Genomic DNA, 18587 nt, shown 5'->3' with positions numbered 1-18587 from the left:
TTTATGAAATTTTTTGTGTGAAATGATTGTGAACTTTATGAGGGGCATTTTCGTAATTTTGTCAAATTCGGTTAAAATTGGTGAAATGATTTATTTGGTTCCGATTTGTTATTTTATGTGTTCGAGAGAGTTTTCCTAAGCGTAACGTAGGCTCTAGGGTTGTTTTAAGGTTAGGGGTATTTTGGTAATTTGGTAATTTTTTAGTGATTTTTATCGTGAAGTTTCTTTTTGGTCTGCAAGATGATGATTTCTATGTTTCTGGGGTCGTATTTTCCTAGCATAGTGTGATTTCTAAGGTTTTGTCAATTCGAGATACCTAATCCGGATTTCTGAAACACATCTGGTAACAAAATAAAGCAACGGAATACACATCCATCATTGGAAATCATTGCAATCGGATTGACGAGTTGATTAATCAGGCGAGTGCAAAAATGGGGTGTCTACAGATGCCCCTCTTTGGCAGAGGGTTGAAGCAAACTAGATAGCAAATCTATTTTGGTAGATAGTGCGATATCTGAATGCCAAAGCTAGTGACAGTTCATTTTGCAGCCTGATTTAACAATTCGTCGGGGTGTTCGGATCCTTGAGGGTAAAACTCTTCCCGAATTAAAAGATTGTCTGGTCCTTGAGCGAGAGCTCTCACTGACAGTGTCAGATCCTTTAATTTTAGAGAATTCTCCCTGACTAAAAAGTGCAAGTGTGTGCACTGTGTGAAATTGAGTAAAATCTGAGGAAAACAAAACTCGAGAAAATTTGAATGATATTTGAGACAAATCTGAGCAAAAGTTGGGAGAAAGTTAAATGTCCTACTCTACCTACTCTAGGTGAAAGAGTAATAAATTTATATTTTTTTGAGAGTCTTATTCTACCTACTCAGAGTGAAAGAGTAATGCACTAAATTTTTTTTTGGAAGTTCTATTCTACCTACCTGGAGTGAAAGAGTAATGAACTATTTTTGTTTTTTTTTTTTTTGGAAGTTCTACTCTACCTACTCGGAGTGAAAGAGTAATGAACTAAGCTTTTTAGAAGTTCTACTCTACCTGCCCAGGTGAAAGAGTAATGAACTAATTTTTTAGGAGTCCTACTCTACCTGCCCAGGGTGAAAGAGTAATGAACTAATTTTTTTTTGGAAAGTTCTACTCTACTCAACCTACTCGGAGTGAAAGAGTAATGAACTAAATTTTTTTTGGGAAGTTCTACTCTTCCTACCCGAGTGAAAGAGTTATGAACTAAGCTTTTTAGAAGTCCTACTCTACCTGCCCAGGGTGAAAGAGTAATAAACTAATTTTTTTGGGAAGTTCTACTCTACCTACTCGGAGTGAAAGAGTAATGAACTAATTTTTTAGTCCTACTCTACCTGCCCAGGGTGAAAGAGTAATGAACTAATTTTTTTTTGGAAAGTTCTACTCTACCTACTCGGAATGAAAGAGTAATGAACCAAGCTTTTTGAGAGTCCTACTCTACCTGCCCAGGGTGAAAGAGTAATGAACTAATTATTTTGGGAAGTTCTACTCTACCTACTCGGAGTGAAAGAGTAATGAACTAATTGTTTTGGGAATCCTACTCTACCTGCCCAGGGTGAAAGAGTAATGAATTAATTATTTTGGGAAGTTCTACTCTACCTACTCAGAGTGAAAGAGTAATGAACTAATTGTTTTGGGAGTCCTACTCTACCTGTCCAGGGTGAAAGAGTAAGAACTAATTTTTTCTGGGAAGTTCTACTCTACCTACTCGGAGTGAAAGAGTAATGAACTAATTTTTTTCTTTTTTAGGAAGTTCTATTCTACCTGCCCAGGGTGCAAAAATAATGAACTAAGCTTTGAGGGAACAAACGGAGGATTAACCTCGCATTTGACTTTTTTTTAATAAAAAGTTAGATTTTATGAAGGTCTGGTAAATATTTTAACTCTCTTTGAATCTGAGGAGTTTTCAAAATTGCTATCAAGAGGGTAATGCAAAGTTAACCTTATCCTTTGGGGTTGAAATTGACCAGGCATCAGAACAAAAATGCCCCTAGTTTGACAAAGAACATTGCACTAGGGGTAATTGAATATAATTTGAAAATAAATGCCCCTAGTGTAAGGGGGGAAACTGTACTCTTTAGAAAAAAGGAAGTACCCTTGTTATGAAAGTTTGAAATCATTGATTACCGCAAGCGCAATAAAGGTTTAACTTTTAATTTTGACTTTTTATATTGAAGATTTTGAGTCAGGCTCAAAGACATTGGAACAAAATATTTCTTTATGAAATTCATCATAGAATTTGTTCTTTCTCCCCGTCGGTTCGCTTAGGGACATGAAACTCTTCAGATCAATCATAGACGAGATACTTGTATCCACTGAGTCTATATTTGGTTCAAACTGGGTATTGAAACTTGATCATTCGGACTTCTGATATTTCGGCTCGGGCTACCTTTTCAGCTTCTCAACTCAACAGAGATTTTCTTTTATTTTTTGATAGCTCTAAGTTTTGCCTAGATTGCCTATCCAGGTTTTCAATCTAGCGAGCATGCTCTAGCTTTTGCCTAGATCGCCTTTTTAGGTTTTCGATCTAGCGAGCTTACAATTTTTTCTTTTTTCCTTGCTTTGATTGTTGCCAAGGTCATCCTTTCAGATCTTCAACCTTGCGAGCTTACCTTAATTTTTGCCTAAGCCGTCCTTTTTTGGTTTTCAACTTAGTAGATTTTTTTTTCTTCTTCCCTTATGAACTTCTGGAGTTGCTGTCTGATCATGCTTTGCTATCTTCCTTGACTTCTCGCACGGTACTTAGGAGGACTTTCATGGGTAAGCTTAGGACTGGGTATAAAAAGAAAGGGATTTTTAAGCTAAAAAACCCGAATGCCCCTTGTGTGACATTTCCTTTTAAATTATTTTCTTTTTCCTTGAATTTTCTTCCCCACTTTGACAATTTTTTCTTTTGAATTTTTTTTTTATAGATTTTTTCTTTGTCGGGGAATCTATTTTTATTTTTTTGATGTGGTCGGGCCTGAAGTAACTTCTCAGGTTGCTTACGTACCCCAAATTTTTGGGATTAGACCAAAATCTAGTTCAAATCTTCCCTCCCCTAGGTTAGGTGATCGGGCTGAGAAAGAAAAAGGCATAATTTTTCTTTTTGAAAAGGCTGCAAAGGGGTTGAGAAATGATATATTGAACTGGGTAACAGGAGAATTGATTCGGCCAAAGATGGCCTCCTTAAATGTAGTACCGTTTGATTCGGTCAAGATTGGTCGGTTCTGGTAATTATATTCCATCATGATCTTGAAGTCTAACAGTTTTCCAGACAGTATTTCCTTAATGAATGAATTTCTCCAATTGGTTCAGACTTTCTCCTATAGTCGAGGAAAGTGTTCAATTTTCTTTGAAGTCTGATAGTTAAATCCTTGACTTGTAAATGATGAGCTTTGACCTTTTTGTCAAATGCACGGGTGACTCTTCTTAGATAAGCTTGCACATGGTACAGGGCTTTAACTCGTTTTCTTCAATCTAGTTTAATTCTTCATACTGCTGACGAACCCAATCTGTTTCTAACAAATGATTTTCCAACAAGACCCTGAGAGACGAAATTTTCATTTCAACTTGCAAGACTGCTTCCATGCCATACACTAAGGAGTAGGGAGTAGCTCTACTAGAGGATCGAATTGAAGTTCGATATGTCCATAGCGTAAATGATAATTTTTCTGACCAATCTCGATGTGATTGACACATTTTCCTGATGATAGTCTTGAGACTTTTACTAACTGCTTCAACCGTTCCATTGATCTAAGGACGGTAGGGGGATGATTTGTGCTTCCAGATCTTCAACTTTAAACATAGAGTAATGATTTATGCTTTGAAGTACGACCCATTATCAGAGATCAGTTCAAAAGGTACCCCCATATCGACTGATAATATGTGATTTGAAACTCAAGATGTAGTAAGGATAGTGTTGATACATTTTATAACATTCTATGATATTTCATCGATTAAGCGAGTATCTATTCCGTGTTGAACAACACCCAAGCTTGCACCTAACATATCCTCATCGGATCACACGAACAAGTCTTTTGAAATTTCTGAGTAAATTCATTATCCCCTCGTGTTCCTCTAGGGATAGGAGGGTTTCTATTTGAATCTCTTTAGGAATTATTTTCTGTTTTGAGGTCAATAACCTTTGTTTTCTCGATTAAACGTTGAACCTGACTCTTATCTTCTTGCTCAGGAAAGAAATCTATCCTTGAAGCCAGATTAGTAGTTAATTTGTTAATGCGCTCGAGGTATTCAAATATTTCCTTTAGCCAATCAAATTCAAAAGGGACGACAGACACCTCTATGACTCGACAAACTAACTCGACTCAACAAGAAAAGGTAGACTCAATCTAAGGAAGACATGACCTTGCTAGAAAAAAGGACTTGAACTAACCCAAATGACTTATGAAAATTCAAGGCAAGTACCCACATGAGTTTGATTAGGACTGAGGACTGAGATATTACTTACAACTGGTAGGATTGAAGCACTATGATCTTTAGGGAACAACTGGGCGATGTTGAGAAATTCTAAGGTCATTTCTGACTATTGACTTGATATTGACGTTTACTTTAACTGACCGGATTTACAACTTTAGCTAGATGATGGACGATTGAGCTTAGATACAATGATAACCCTTAACCTCTTTGATGGTGAATTTAACCAATTTCAGTGTCACCCCCTTGATAACATTTTAATGAACCCTGAGATTTTGTGCACCAATCCATTAAACAATTCATTAACGTAATGATTATTCAGAAAAATAATTTTATTGCACTCTTGAAAAATATTGACAAATAATGTTTTCATTGAATAACAACTCAACTTCCACAAACATATTTCAATAATTTTAATGCAAAAATAGATCTTTTGTAAATCATTTTTTTCTGAAAATATTTTTCTTCCTTCTCTTTTTTTTTAGAAAAATATTTTTTTTTGAAAAATCTTGTTCTTATGGAAAACACTTTTCATCTGGAAAATATATATATATATATTTTTTAGAGAACATTTCTTCTAGAAAATACTTTCCTTTTGTAAAACATTTCTCTTCTTTAAAAAATGGGTTGAAACCCGAATTCGAGAAAGAATTTGATTTCAATTTTGATCTAAATGGCCCGACCCATCATGATTATTGGATCGAGATGAATTGGGTCATTATAAATTATTGCAAAAAATGGATTTTTATTGGGTCGGTGCACCCATTTTAATTTTCAAAAAGAAAATTTTTTATCCTTGAGGACAACCATACATTCTTAATCTCATCATTCACATCACTCACATACATTCATCAATCACATGCATTCATTCAATAAACAACTCGGGAACACCCACGATAAGTTCGAGTCGTGACCTATTCGGAAGGTTTCTAGACTCTAAGCTTACTACGTGCAATGCATTTTTATCTGGCCACCCTTGCCCAAGCACACCTATATACCTTTCGATACGTGGTGACTTGGTTTGATATACCGTATAGGTGATAATCTAAAACCTCAATTTACTTCTCTGAAGTCAAAAACAACCAGTTTGATCTCCAGTTGAGAGGTGGCGCACAATGCTAAGCAAGGGCCCACTTAAATACCTCTCGTCTAGAATAGACGTAGTCTATCCCCCTCGTACAGTAGGGTACAGCGGGGCAAGATCTTGCTTAGGCACCGGTTTTGACCAAGAAGTGCAATTGATATACTTAGACTATCTTTTATACCTACGGGTACGAGTTAAGAGTTGTAGCTTTCATAAATGGTTTGGCATCCCACGAGGGGACCGACCACGTACTAGTACTACGTTGGCAATCGGGACATGTGACTGTGTGGCTTACAATAGGTCAAAGGCTCAGGTCGCTCCAGCCTGGGTACATCAACATACTTCTCAGAATCACTTGATCAGATGGTATTGATGCCCCCAGTTTGATATACCCTAAGGTACGTGACTGGAGTTGTGGGTTTCATGAATGACGTTGCATCTCCGAAGAGACCGGGCCACGCACTAGTGCCACGTTGGCTAAATGGGACGTGTAAGTGAGTAAAACAGTAAACGTGCATGTGGTGTGTACAAAACAGGGTGGGGTGTGCCCGGGACCTTTTTCAAACAAATGGGCCCATGGATCCAATCAAACCAATCATACATTTAATCAAAATCAAAATTATTCAAATCATATGAATATTCAATTAAGATCACATTATTCCCATCACATAAGCACATTAACATTACGATCAACATCAATCATGTATTTCAAGCAAGATCATGGTAAATTAATCAATAAATATGGCATATGATAATGATCAAACAAACATTGTAATAGGCATAATTTTTAATTTTTAAGGTCCAATTAATGATCACTTTTGGGTGATCAAAAATAAATTGAGATTCCAATAGGTGTTACATTGATGATAGAATGACAATGGTTGAGATGAGCTCACTCTCAAGAACATTAATTGTGCCAACATTAGATAAATTCAGATTTTCTGTGAATTAGGAAAATACAATCTAAACTTGCATCGATGATATCTAAGGCTCCCGATAATGAAATCGAGTGAACTCAAATTCTAAATTAATCTACTCGATGAGATCTACATTTTATTTATAGGTGTCCAGACTTAGTTCTCACCAGAATGTTCTGTAAAAACGTTTTAAGGTTGCTGTCCCAACTTTCATTCAGAAATAATTTCAGATTTATAGATTGAACTTGCATCGATGATATCTAAGGCTTCCGATAACGAAATTGAGTGAACTCAGATTCTAAATTAATCTACTCGACGAGATCTATGTTTTATTAAAGGCTCCCAGACTTCATTATTACTAAAATATTCTCTAAAAAAGTTTTAACATTGCTGTCCCAACTTTCATTCAGAAATAATTCCAGATTTACAGATTGAATTTGCATCGATGATATCTAAGGCTTCCGATAACGAAATTGAGTGAACTCAGATTCTAAATTAATCTACTCGACGAGATCTATATTTTATTAAGAGGTTCCCAGACTTAATTCTTACTAGAATATTCTATAAAAACGTTTTAATATTTCTGTCTAACCTTCATCATTCCATCATTTTCATAGGTCAATTTGAATATTTCATTATTCAGGGGTCATCAAAAAGTGATCCTTAATTGGAAAAAAAATGTAATACCCAAAATCATCTACAATTAAGACAAAAAATAAATAAACAGAAAAAATAAATAAAATAAATCCAACTAAATAAAAAAAAACTAAGTCATCTTGGCAATGCTCCCATACTTGGGGTTTTTCAAGTTTGATCCTCAATAGTCCCCAGTGGAGTCGCCACTGAAAGTGCCCTCGATCCGCGGGGTGTGCGGATCCACTTTTGACCCTTGAGGTTTGGGAGTCGCCACCTAGTTATTGTGGTCTAGGAACCAAACTGACTCTAAAATGGATAAAAAGAACTAATCTACCACAAAAAATCTGAATTCGGGGATCATGTTACGGGGTTGGAAGGTGTTAGGCACCAACCCCGCCCGGCCAAAGCCAGTCTCTACTAACTTTCCAAATATATCACATTGCTAAAAACCTAGATAAAAATAAAAAAATTACATACCTTTCCGATAGCAAGGATTTTGTTCCCTCAGATCTGACAAAAAGAGCTCCTTGTACTGTACTCCCTTGCTTCGTTCTGTCTTCGGATTTGACTTCGGATCTCCTAGATCAAGGTATCTCCTTATTTTTGGATCTGAACTCTTCAAGTTTGTTGCGGATTTGGGGGTGTTTTTGGAGGGATTTTAGGTGTTTTCTAGACTAAAATTGAAGGAGGGATGTTAGGTAAGGAGTTGGGGCTCCAAAACTAGGGTTTATGGGGGGCTAGGGGAGCTTCTAGACCTACTTCTCTTAGGGTTTATGATTTGATACTAAAATAGGGTGTGAGCACCTCTATTTATAGAATTTTTTTTAGGTTGATTTGGATAGAGTTAGTGTTTAATTAGAGATCTTTTAATTAGAGTTGTGTTTTAGTTAAAATTGTTTTAGGTAGAATTGTATTTTAATTAGAATTATTTTAGGTAGAATTGTTTTTAAGTTAGAACTCTATTAGATAGAGTTATTATTTAATTAGAATTCTATTATGACTTTGGTCTTATTTGATTGACTTTTAATGTTTTGACTTTAGTCTTAATTGATTGACTTTTAATATTTTGACTTCAGTCTTGTTTAATTGACTTTAATTTTGACTTTAGTCTCACTTGATTGACTTTAATACTTTGACTACAGTCTTTCTTGATTGACTTTAAATTTTGAAGAACCCCCTTCCATTATTTCTTTAATTCTTTGGACCCCCAAATGGAGGGGTCCTTAAAGAAATATCCTACGAATCCTCAACAATTTTACCCGAAAGTCCGATTGATCGATTTTTTAATTCAAAATTTTAAATTAATTTCATCAATGTTTCACTTTAATTATTTAATATTTTATTTATTAATTTCGGAATTTTTTAATTATGAAAATTGTGAAATTACCGTTTTACCCCCGGAGAGGACTTTTCAGGTTTTAAGTCGGTTTTTAATGTTCTAGGGTGTTTTAGAATCGATTTTTCGTAAGGAATTCAATGGAAATATTATTTTGTATTATTTATGAAATTTTTTGTGTGAAATGATTGTGACCTTTATGAGGGGCATTTTCGTAATTTTGTCAAATTCTGTTAAAATTGGTGAAATGATTTATTTGGTTCCGATTTGTTATTTTATGTGTTCGAGAGAGTTTTCCTAAGCGTAACGTAGGCTCTAGGGTTGTTTTGAGGTTAGGGGTATTTTGGTAATTTGATAATTTTTTAGTGATTTTTATCGTGAAGTTTCTTTTTGGTCTGCAAGATGATGATTTCTATGTTTCTGGGGTCGTATTTTCCTAGCATAGTGTGATTTCTAAGGTTTTGTCAATTCGAGATACCTCATCTGGATTTCTGAAACACATCTGGTAACAAAATAAAGCAACGGAATACACATCCATCATTGGGAATCATTGCAATCGGATTGACGAGTTGATTAATCAGGCGAGTGCAAAAATGGGGTGTCTACAGTACTCGAGCTTGTATGCTAGAGATGATGATGTTACCTTCAAGAACCTTATCTATAGATAAAACTTCCTCCTGTGTCATGTTGTAAACTCTCCCTTGAGGTCTAGGTGGTATGCTTGAACTGACGGCTTGTGGTTATGGATACGGGCAATCTCTCTTGATATGGCCAACTTATCCACACACATATCATGTAATCTGTCCCAATGCCAGTCTCTGGGGTACGGGTGGTCTAAAACTCTACATTTATATCATAACCATCGATGGTGTTGGACCTCTTGATATTAATAATCGTTTGCTAACCTGTATATGTTGAGTCCCTATTAGTTGCCATTTCTGACAAGTCGGAGGTCGATATAATACATAAGTCTAGCTTGGAGCTGTGGGCCTCACAAGCACGGGCATCTTAGCTGAATTTACCTGACTCTGGAACTATCTTGTAAGGCGACTGATCCATCCCCTAGTAGTCGATAACTCATTCTACTCTCTCTCGATCCTTTATTCTATGTTTATTGTGTCAAATTATGTTTTGTTTTCAAACCTAGCCATTTGGCTCCTAAGGAATAACCTCAAACTCTTCAAAAACATCATTGCCTTATTTGTTTCCTTGGCTACCAAGTATGGTGCCCCCGAAACACTAACACAAAGCCTATGTCAAATCTCGAGGTACTAGGTGGCGCCTCTAAATTTCGGTATGGTTTCCTCTATTTATGTTAGCATTCCAAGGCACTCAATTACCTGTTTCACCTAATAAACAATATACATAATATATATACAAAATATATAATAATAACGGAAGTCTAAATACATCTAACAACGTGTGGTAGATCAAAGTGTGGAAGAATTAATTAATATGCAGGATTATATAGAAATTTCTTTATCTAACAAAATCCTAACGCTTAATTAAAATTTATAATATAACCTAGATGAAACTGAGTTGCTAGTAGTTATAGCCCCAATACTCACTAGGTAAAGGACTCTAGTTGTCTATCGGATCTACAAGATAATCTTTGCTAATGCTGATCTACATCGACCTCATCAAGTGTAGAACCTGAAACTAAAAAAATAAGAAGGAAAATGTGAGTAACAATGGTTATCCAATAAGGAAGCAAACAATTCCTACAAATAACCTCATCCTAACATGAACAAGTAAGTATTCTGAATCATTTCAATACATACAAAGTTTTACAGAATGAACTACGATTAACTGGTATATATAGCCAAGGATGAGCAACTAAACAGTTAAAAGTTTACATTACATCAATCAACAGTACTCACTATAACATTTTCTTTTTTACATGAATTTAATTGATAAAATTGAAATAGTAAACATGTTTTTCATTTTATAATCCAAAATAAGACAATAAATATATAATACACAATGGTGGAGTAGTGGAATTAGAGAATTTGGATTGTTCTCAGTCGGGACATGGTATTCCAATAATAAAGTATTAGTTCTTGATTTTGTGGCTGGTCGATGCATTACCATATTTGCGAGACCATTTATCCAACTCAACTTGGTTGTTTAATGTGATTGTAAGTAATGAGTCTCTTTTCTATGTGTCAAAACGTTCGACTACTCTAGATTATTAGTGATCACTAACTAATCATCTTCATTTATACCTATTAGGCGTGCATGTGATTCCCATTATACATCTTTATTTGTGTATGATCACCTTTACATTACAAGTTCATGGTAAATATAGAAAGGAATAAACCTAGATTCCAGTTGTGACTTTGGTTGAGGACTCTGGGCAAACCTATCCTTCAACTCAGCCATTTCAGCTCGAAGCCTAACCACTTCACCACTATTACTAGATTCCGATCGTGCAAGTTCGAATATCAGTCGAGCAATCTCCTTCTACACTTTTTTCTCAGATTTGAGTCAAATAGCCTGAATTCAACGATGATCAGTTTGGGGACTCCTCCACTTGATCTCGATAATCAAGGAATGATGAAACATTAGGACATGCTCGGGGCACTATCGATACCGATTGCCTCTCAGAGATGAGTTCTCGAATTCAATGCAAGTATGACGGGAATAGGTAAGCTGTAAAGACGGGTCTACTCAAAATCTCAACTCAACTCCATTTTTTCATGAGTCAACTTAGAAGTGTGGTTGATAAGGGACCAACCAACTTGTTAAAATTCTCGGGAATAAGCACACCTTGATCATAGCTAAATTGTCGAAGAACCCGAAGTAATACATAGTGAGTCGTCTCATGGAGACTAACCAAGACAAGAAAACGGGCTCAATCAAATGCAATCACGGGAGACCCCCGAGGTGGGAATGTACCAACCCATCTTACCTCCTCATCATCAAGGTTGCAAATGAAGGCATACCATTCCTCTTTATTACTCGAGACCAAGGGAGCAACTCGCCTTGACATCATGAGCACGGATCAATCAAATAAAAAAAATCAAGAAATCTATCAAAATCAAAAGAATTTCAAAAATCCTTTCGAATTGCATTCAACTCCGATTTGTTAAAATACGACAAAAAATATCCGAATTTCAAATTAAACTATATCCATAATTCATAACCCTAACCCACAAATCATTATCCATATCAACTAATCACTCTTTTGATCATCAAATGTGATACATGTTATCACCCCATCTCACCTCCCCTATCCCACTACCTATTCCATCACCTTTTCTCTAAATATCATCTACCCATACATCAACCCATCACCTTTTCTCTAAAAAAATCTATCTACTCACATCAATCCATTACCCTCCCCTAACCTACCATCATCATTCCTTACAAACCCATACCTCCTTCTAACCTACCATCATTATTCCTATAAACCCATACCTTCCCTAACCTACCATGATCATTTCCTACAAACCCATTTCTACAATCTAAACCTACATCCCTCATCTCAAATTAAACACTCATCTCTCCCATCAATTCATCTAAACGCTTAATTTCTACACATCTTGCCACATGTCACTATCTTCCTCACCCTCCCAAAACTTAATCAACCATCCTCTTACACCCTCCATTCTCTTAAACCAAACTACTACTCAATCAATCAATCATTCTCTTAAATACCCATCATCTCACCTCCCCAAACACTCCACCCAAATGGATAAGGTAAGATCTAAATCATTTGGATCAAAACACTACCCATTTACCTTCATTACACAACTATCTCCCTCTCTACTCCAAATTTTTATACCCCCTACATTCAAAACCTATGCCATTCTCTACTCTCCCAACAATTCACCCCACTATATCATTAAAGTAACCCCTAAACATCTATAAATACCCCATTCTCTTATCAAAAATGGTGACCAATTTTCCCATCAAGTCTTACACAAAAAAAATAATATATTCTCAACTCATCTCTATTCTCTACTCTCTTCTACTTCACTCTCAATCTTCTCACATTACTTTAAAATACAGTCATATTTTACTAAGGACTCAAATAAGAAGACAGAAGAAGAAGAAGAAGGAAGAAAAGAAGAAAGACATTAAGGCTTCAAGGTAGGACATACCCCCCTCTCTATTCCCTCTCCATTTCCCCCTTTTACCTCCCCTCCCACTTCTTTTTAATTTTTCTTTTAGAAAACTTCTAAGATGTGATGTTCCCCCTCCTTTATCTCTGGTAGATCGGACTTCGGTTCAATTGAAAGTATAGGGGTTGTAACCACCTTCAAAAATAAAATCATTTTAAAACCTTCAAATCGTTTTGTGGCAACCGACATTCGGATTCTTCTCGACTCATGAGAATAGATCCTTAATCGAAGCTAATACTTTTCAAAAATATTATTTTCAAGGCTAATGTCCATTAGGATCATCTCCTTCAATGAAATGATCCTTACGAGCTAAAGCCAATAGTAAATCCCTACTTAGGGTACAAGTTATCGACACGTGGCACTTTATTCTATTCGTAATTTTTTAATCAAAATGATCGAGTTGAGTTGAGGTTACTACCACTTGGTGGGAAAAAAATGGTACCTAACACTTCCCTTTTCTCCTATCAAACCGCTTATTCTGATCTCAAGGTTAGATTGGTATCTTATCCATCGAGAGTCACTAAATGCCAAAATAACAATTTTTCTAAAAATGAACAGTGGGTGACCATTCACACCTTTTTTTCAAATATGAATGGTGGTGACTCCAATCTTTTGTAGAAGTGATAATCATGAGTGAGAATCATGTATCTAAAGGGTTGTTCAAGAAGAGAGAATGATGAAAATGGCTTAGCTATTGGGTCGTTTAAGAGGAAAGAATAATGAAAATGGCCGAGTTTTAGGATATTTTTTGAAAAGGAGAGAGACCTGTAATGGTTGAGTTTTATGACATTTTTTGAGAAGGAGATAGGACTGTAATGACTACTGTTTTAAGACGTTTTTTGACAAGGAGATATAACTGTAATGACTGCTGTTTTAGGATGTTTTTAGAGAGGGAGAGAGGGTTGTAATAGCTGTTGTTTTATGACATTTTTAGATAAGGGTTGTAATGGCTACTATTTTAAGATGTTTTTAGATTTGGTTAGAGGGTTATAATGGCTACTATTTTTGCTTCAAAATGCAGGGGAGAAAGGGTGTTGGTTGGGCTTTGTTTTTTCTCCAAAACGTGGTGGAGAAGGGGTTTCCAAAATATGGGAGAAAAAGAGAGTCTGAGAGAGAAGAAGTTGTTCGTTGATGGATCTTCCTCCAAACATGGGAGAATGAAGAAGATTTTATAAAAAATTTGTTTATAAAAAAAACCTTTTTTCTCCTTTATTTTTTATTTTTTATTTCTAAGACAAAAGGGCTGTTGGATTCTTATCAAGTTTTTTTTTTTAGATTTTCTTTAATGGGACGTGCCATACAAGAGGTTTCTATTTTCGATTTTTCCCAAATATTCCCTCTTGCACGGTTCTTTTTATTTATTCTATCACGTTTTTTACTATCTATTATTCTCTTTCCACTTTTTTTTTATTTTAAAAACAAACTTTCTTTATTTCCACGTTTCTTACAGACTTAAATGGGTACTATCCCACGTTATTCGTGTCTCAATAATCCTTTATTGATTAAACCTTGATTGGTTGATTTTAATTTTATTTTCGATTTTTAATTTTCATTTTGATTTTAATTGGGATTTTATGGATTAATTTATTTTAATTTGACTTTTAATTAGTTTATTAAATTTTGATTTGAAATTTGATTGGTTGGTTAAATTTTGATTTGGACCTTATTGATCGATCGATTTTTAATTTGAATTTTGTTGTTTTGATCAAATTTTGATTTGACTTTAAATTTATTTTTGATTTGACATTGAATTTTAGTTTGAAATTTCTTTTATTGATTTTGATTAAATTTGAATTTAAAATGTTAATTTGGTCGATTAATTTTTAATTTGATTTTGATTTTAATTTAAATTGTTTGATTAATTTTTAATTTAATTTTGATTAAATTTTCATTTTGGTCAAGGATTTTCCAAATTTTTATCATGTTTTCCTAAGAATCAAGGTGTCTATAAGTTCAAGTCGAACATTGAGGGGTATTTTGGTAATTTTTGTGATTTTGCAAAAAAATTTCGATTTTCGTCGATTTGGGTCTCATTAGACTCGATGTAATACCCCGTGTTTTAACTCGTATCTCTAAGAGATCAGATAATATTTATTCGAAGAATATTCTGAAAAAGAAAACTTAAAGTCAAGTGCTCAGATTATGCTATGTTCGTTTTTTGTTGAAAACCGACTCCGTCATTAGTTTCAAAATGATCAAAATATATACTTTAACATGTAAGCAAGTTTGAATTCAAGTTCGGGTGAAAAAGTTAACAAATCTTCGAATTTCGTGTTGAGTGGGATCCAAAATGAAAAATTTTCATTAAAGGGAGAATCAAGAAGATTCGACTACACCATTAGGACCGCAACAAAAAATTATTTGAAATAGTATACTCGTTTGTCATTTTTCGAGTCCAGATAGTTAAGTTACGGTCGAAACTAGAAATGATGGGAAAATTACAAGTATGCCATCAACTTTTTATAAAAGAAAGTAAACTTTCTTTTATTCTCATTTGTTTCCCTATTCTCTAAAGAACCCAAACTCAGTCATTCTCAAACCTAGGGTTCTCCTCTCTTCTCCTCAAGATTCGTTGAGAACGAAAGACCGTTGGACCCCGACGAAGAAGACAAAGTTGTTGGCTACAACGATTGCAACAACGGTCGGCGGGAAGGGTCGGTGCCACCGGCACCTACTGAAGGCATTCTGTCGGTCCCACCGACAGAATCAAGGTTTTGCTACCGATGAACCCAAAGCTCGCGTGAAATTTTATGCTGTCGGCAGGAGGCGTCGGTCCCATCGACATCTGTCGAAAGCTATACTGTTGGTTCCACTGACAGCATCCTGATTCTGCCACCAGCAGTCACTGACAGAAATAGTTTTCTTCAGAACTGTGTTCTGACTCTTGGCTTGACTTCCCCACTGTCTATACTTGATTTCCCACCCTTCATTCCATTTACTTTAAGTTCTTTAATGAAATTAATGAAATTAATGAAATTAAGGTTTTACCCCCCATTTCAGAACAATGGGAATGGTTTCAAGATCCAAATCTCAAAGGATCAAAATCCGAATTTTGGTTTCAAGAACAAAACGTAGATTACGACGTTTTCAGCAAGTTTTCAAAATGTAATAACTTTCGCATTTCTTTGAATTAGATTACAAAAACTATATATTGTCAAATCTCATGATTGAGACTTTCATTTCAAAAAATCCATTTTCAATGTCGAGAACTTTGAAAAATTGAGTTTCCAACACTTAACCAAATTTTCACCAGCTTCCCTTATTTTTAACAGCTTTAGTCCCGTGCATTGCCGAGACCTTGTTTTGAATAAACTTTGATGGTTTTCGATGAAAGATAAAAAATGACTTTGAATGATTGAAAATGAATGGTTTTAGTTGAAGAGACGAAAAGTGAGAATGTCGAATGAATGGGAAAAGAGATGAATCGGTAAAATGTCAGAGTCACACCCGAGGGGTGACGTCTATATTTTACATTGTATGTTGTATGTAGGTTGGTGAAAGGATATCTAGGCTATTAATGAAAGGGTTGCATGTTTATTTACGATTATGTTAGCGCGTGCACTGAGTACTATTATTTATTTTTAGGCCAGATGGCTACAATTGCATGGTAGGAACTGGATATCCATTCTCAACCCTGTTCTGTTAATTTCTCTTTTGTTTTAAATGGAAAATCATATATATACGTAGCTATTTTGTGAGCTATTAAAGGGTCTGTGAATGCCTGAATGGATAGTGTGTCACATCATCCGGAGGGGTGCACTATCCTAGGATGTACAGTAGGGACCACCAAGCTCATACGTGGTATGGGATGCGTATGAGAGTGGAGTCACAACTGGAATCCGGGTCCATTCCTTTCTTATTTTTACCAATGAACGTGTATTGTAAAGGTGGTCGTATACGAGTAGAGTGTCATTTGCGAATCATATGCACGCCTGATAGGCATAGACGAAGATGATTGGTCAGTGATCACTAATAATCTAGTAGTAGTCGAACGTTCTGACACATCGAACAGAGACCCATTACTTACGGTCACGTCAAACGGCCCGCCTGAGCTTGATAAATAGTCAATAGTGTGGTAAGCGCAGCGACCGACCACAAAATCAGGAACTAAAAGTCAGATTTATGTTGTAACATCATGTCCCAACTGGGAGCGATCCAGTCGTGAATCCCAACGCTTGAATTCCATTACTCCACCACTTGTATTATGTATCTGTTGGTATATTTCAAATTATAAACTGAAAAGCATGTCTACTATTTTAATATTGTCAACTGTAATTGCATAAATGGAAATTGTATAATGAGTATGGATGATTGATGCTACGTATGATTTTTAAACTGTTTAGTTGCTCATCCTTGACTATATGTACCAGTTATTCGTAGTTTCAATTGTAAAACTTGCATGTTTTGAAATAATACAGTATGATTATTCGATCACGTTAGGTGAGGTTATTAGTAGGAATTGTTTGTGGACCTACTGGGTAACCATTGTTACTCATTCTTTCCTTCTATTTTTTTAGTTGTAGATCCTGTGCTTGGGGAGGCGAGTGTTGAGCCATCCGTCGAGGAGCATCTGGTTGGTCAAATCAACAACCAGTGTCCATTACCCGATGAGTATTGGGATTATTTCTCCTAGGAGTTAGTTCGTCCTAGGAGGTGTACATAGTGTTTTGGGTCGAGTGTTAGGGCTATGTTAGAGTGAGGATAAATTTTGTAATCTTATATATTTTACCATTTTGCTCCACTCTGATCTCACCTTACGCCATTCATCACTCATTCTCTTCCGTACCTTGTATATTTTTGTCACATGTTATATACAGGATTTGTTTGGTTATTGTTTTATCAAGTTTGAGTTCCGTGGAACGCTAACATAAATAGAGGAACCATACCGAAATTTTGAGACGCCACCTAAAGCCTCGAGGCAGTTTTGGGATTTGTGTTAGCGTTCGACGGGACGTCATAGATGGTATCAGAGCTCATTAGTAGTTCCGCATTGGGATTACGAGCTTTCCGTGTCTAGAGTCCATAGAGCTTAACATGATTAAGATAAGACCTTAGGTTTGTTCAGTTAGTAATGAAAATGGTGTTCATTACTAAATCCTTAATTAAGATATCAATAAATTCTTCCATAAGGACAACCTTAGCCTTATGATAATAGCTGCCTTGTTGATGTTGAACAGAAACGAGATGAGTGGACGGGACAGAGGTAGAGGCCGATGAAGAGGCCGAACTACAGTAGAAACGGGACAGGCATCGGATCAGACAGATGGCTAAGTCTCAAAACAAGTTTAGGGAAGAGATGCTTGAGTCTCAAGCTAGGCTAGTCGAAGAATGAAAGCGCCCTCGATCCGCATGGTGCGCGGATCCGCTTTTGACCCTTGAGGTTTGGGAGTCGCCACCTAGTTGTTAAGGTCTAGGAACCAAACTGGCTCTAAAAAAGGCAATCTAATCTACGAAAGAGAAAAAAAAGTCCGTAGATCACGTTACGGGGTTGGAAGGTGTTAGGCACCAACCCCGCCCGGCCAAAGCCAGTCTCTACTAACTTTCCAAGTAAATCACATTGCTAAAAACCTAGATAGAAATAAAAATAAAAAAACCTGATACCTTTCCGATAGCAAGGATTTTGCTCCCTCAGATCTGACAAAAAAGCTCCTTGTACCGTACTCCCTTGCTTCGTTTTTTCTCCGGATTTGACTTCGGATCTCCGAGATCAAGGTATCTCCTTGTTTTTGCATTTGAACTCTTCAAGTTTATTACGGATTTGGGAGTGTTTTTGGAGGCCTTTTAGGTGTTTTCTAGGCTAAAATTGAAGGAGGGATGTTAGGTAAGAGTTGGGGCTCCAAAACTAGGGTTTATGGGAGGCTATGGGGGCTTCTAGACCTACTTCTCTTAGGGTTTATGATTTTATACGAAAATAGGGTGTGAGCACCTCTATTTAATGTTTTGACTTTAGTCTTGATTGATTGACTTTCAATATTTTGACTTCAGTCTTGCTTAATTGACTTTAACTTTGACTTCAGTTTCACATAATTGACTTTAATACCTTGACTT

The sequence above is a fragment of the Akebia trifoliata genome, chromosome 13 (genome assembly GCF_017979445.1).
Source record: "Akebia trifoliata isolate Shusen 1 chromosome 13, ASM1797944v1, whole genome shotgun sequence".
Lineage (NCBI taxonomy): Eukaryota > Viridiplantae > Streptophyta > Magnoliopsida > Ranunculales > Lardizabalaceae > Akebia > Akebia trifoliata.
This window is presented reverse-complemented; position numbering follows the sequence as displayed.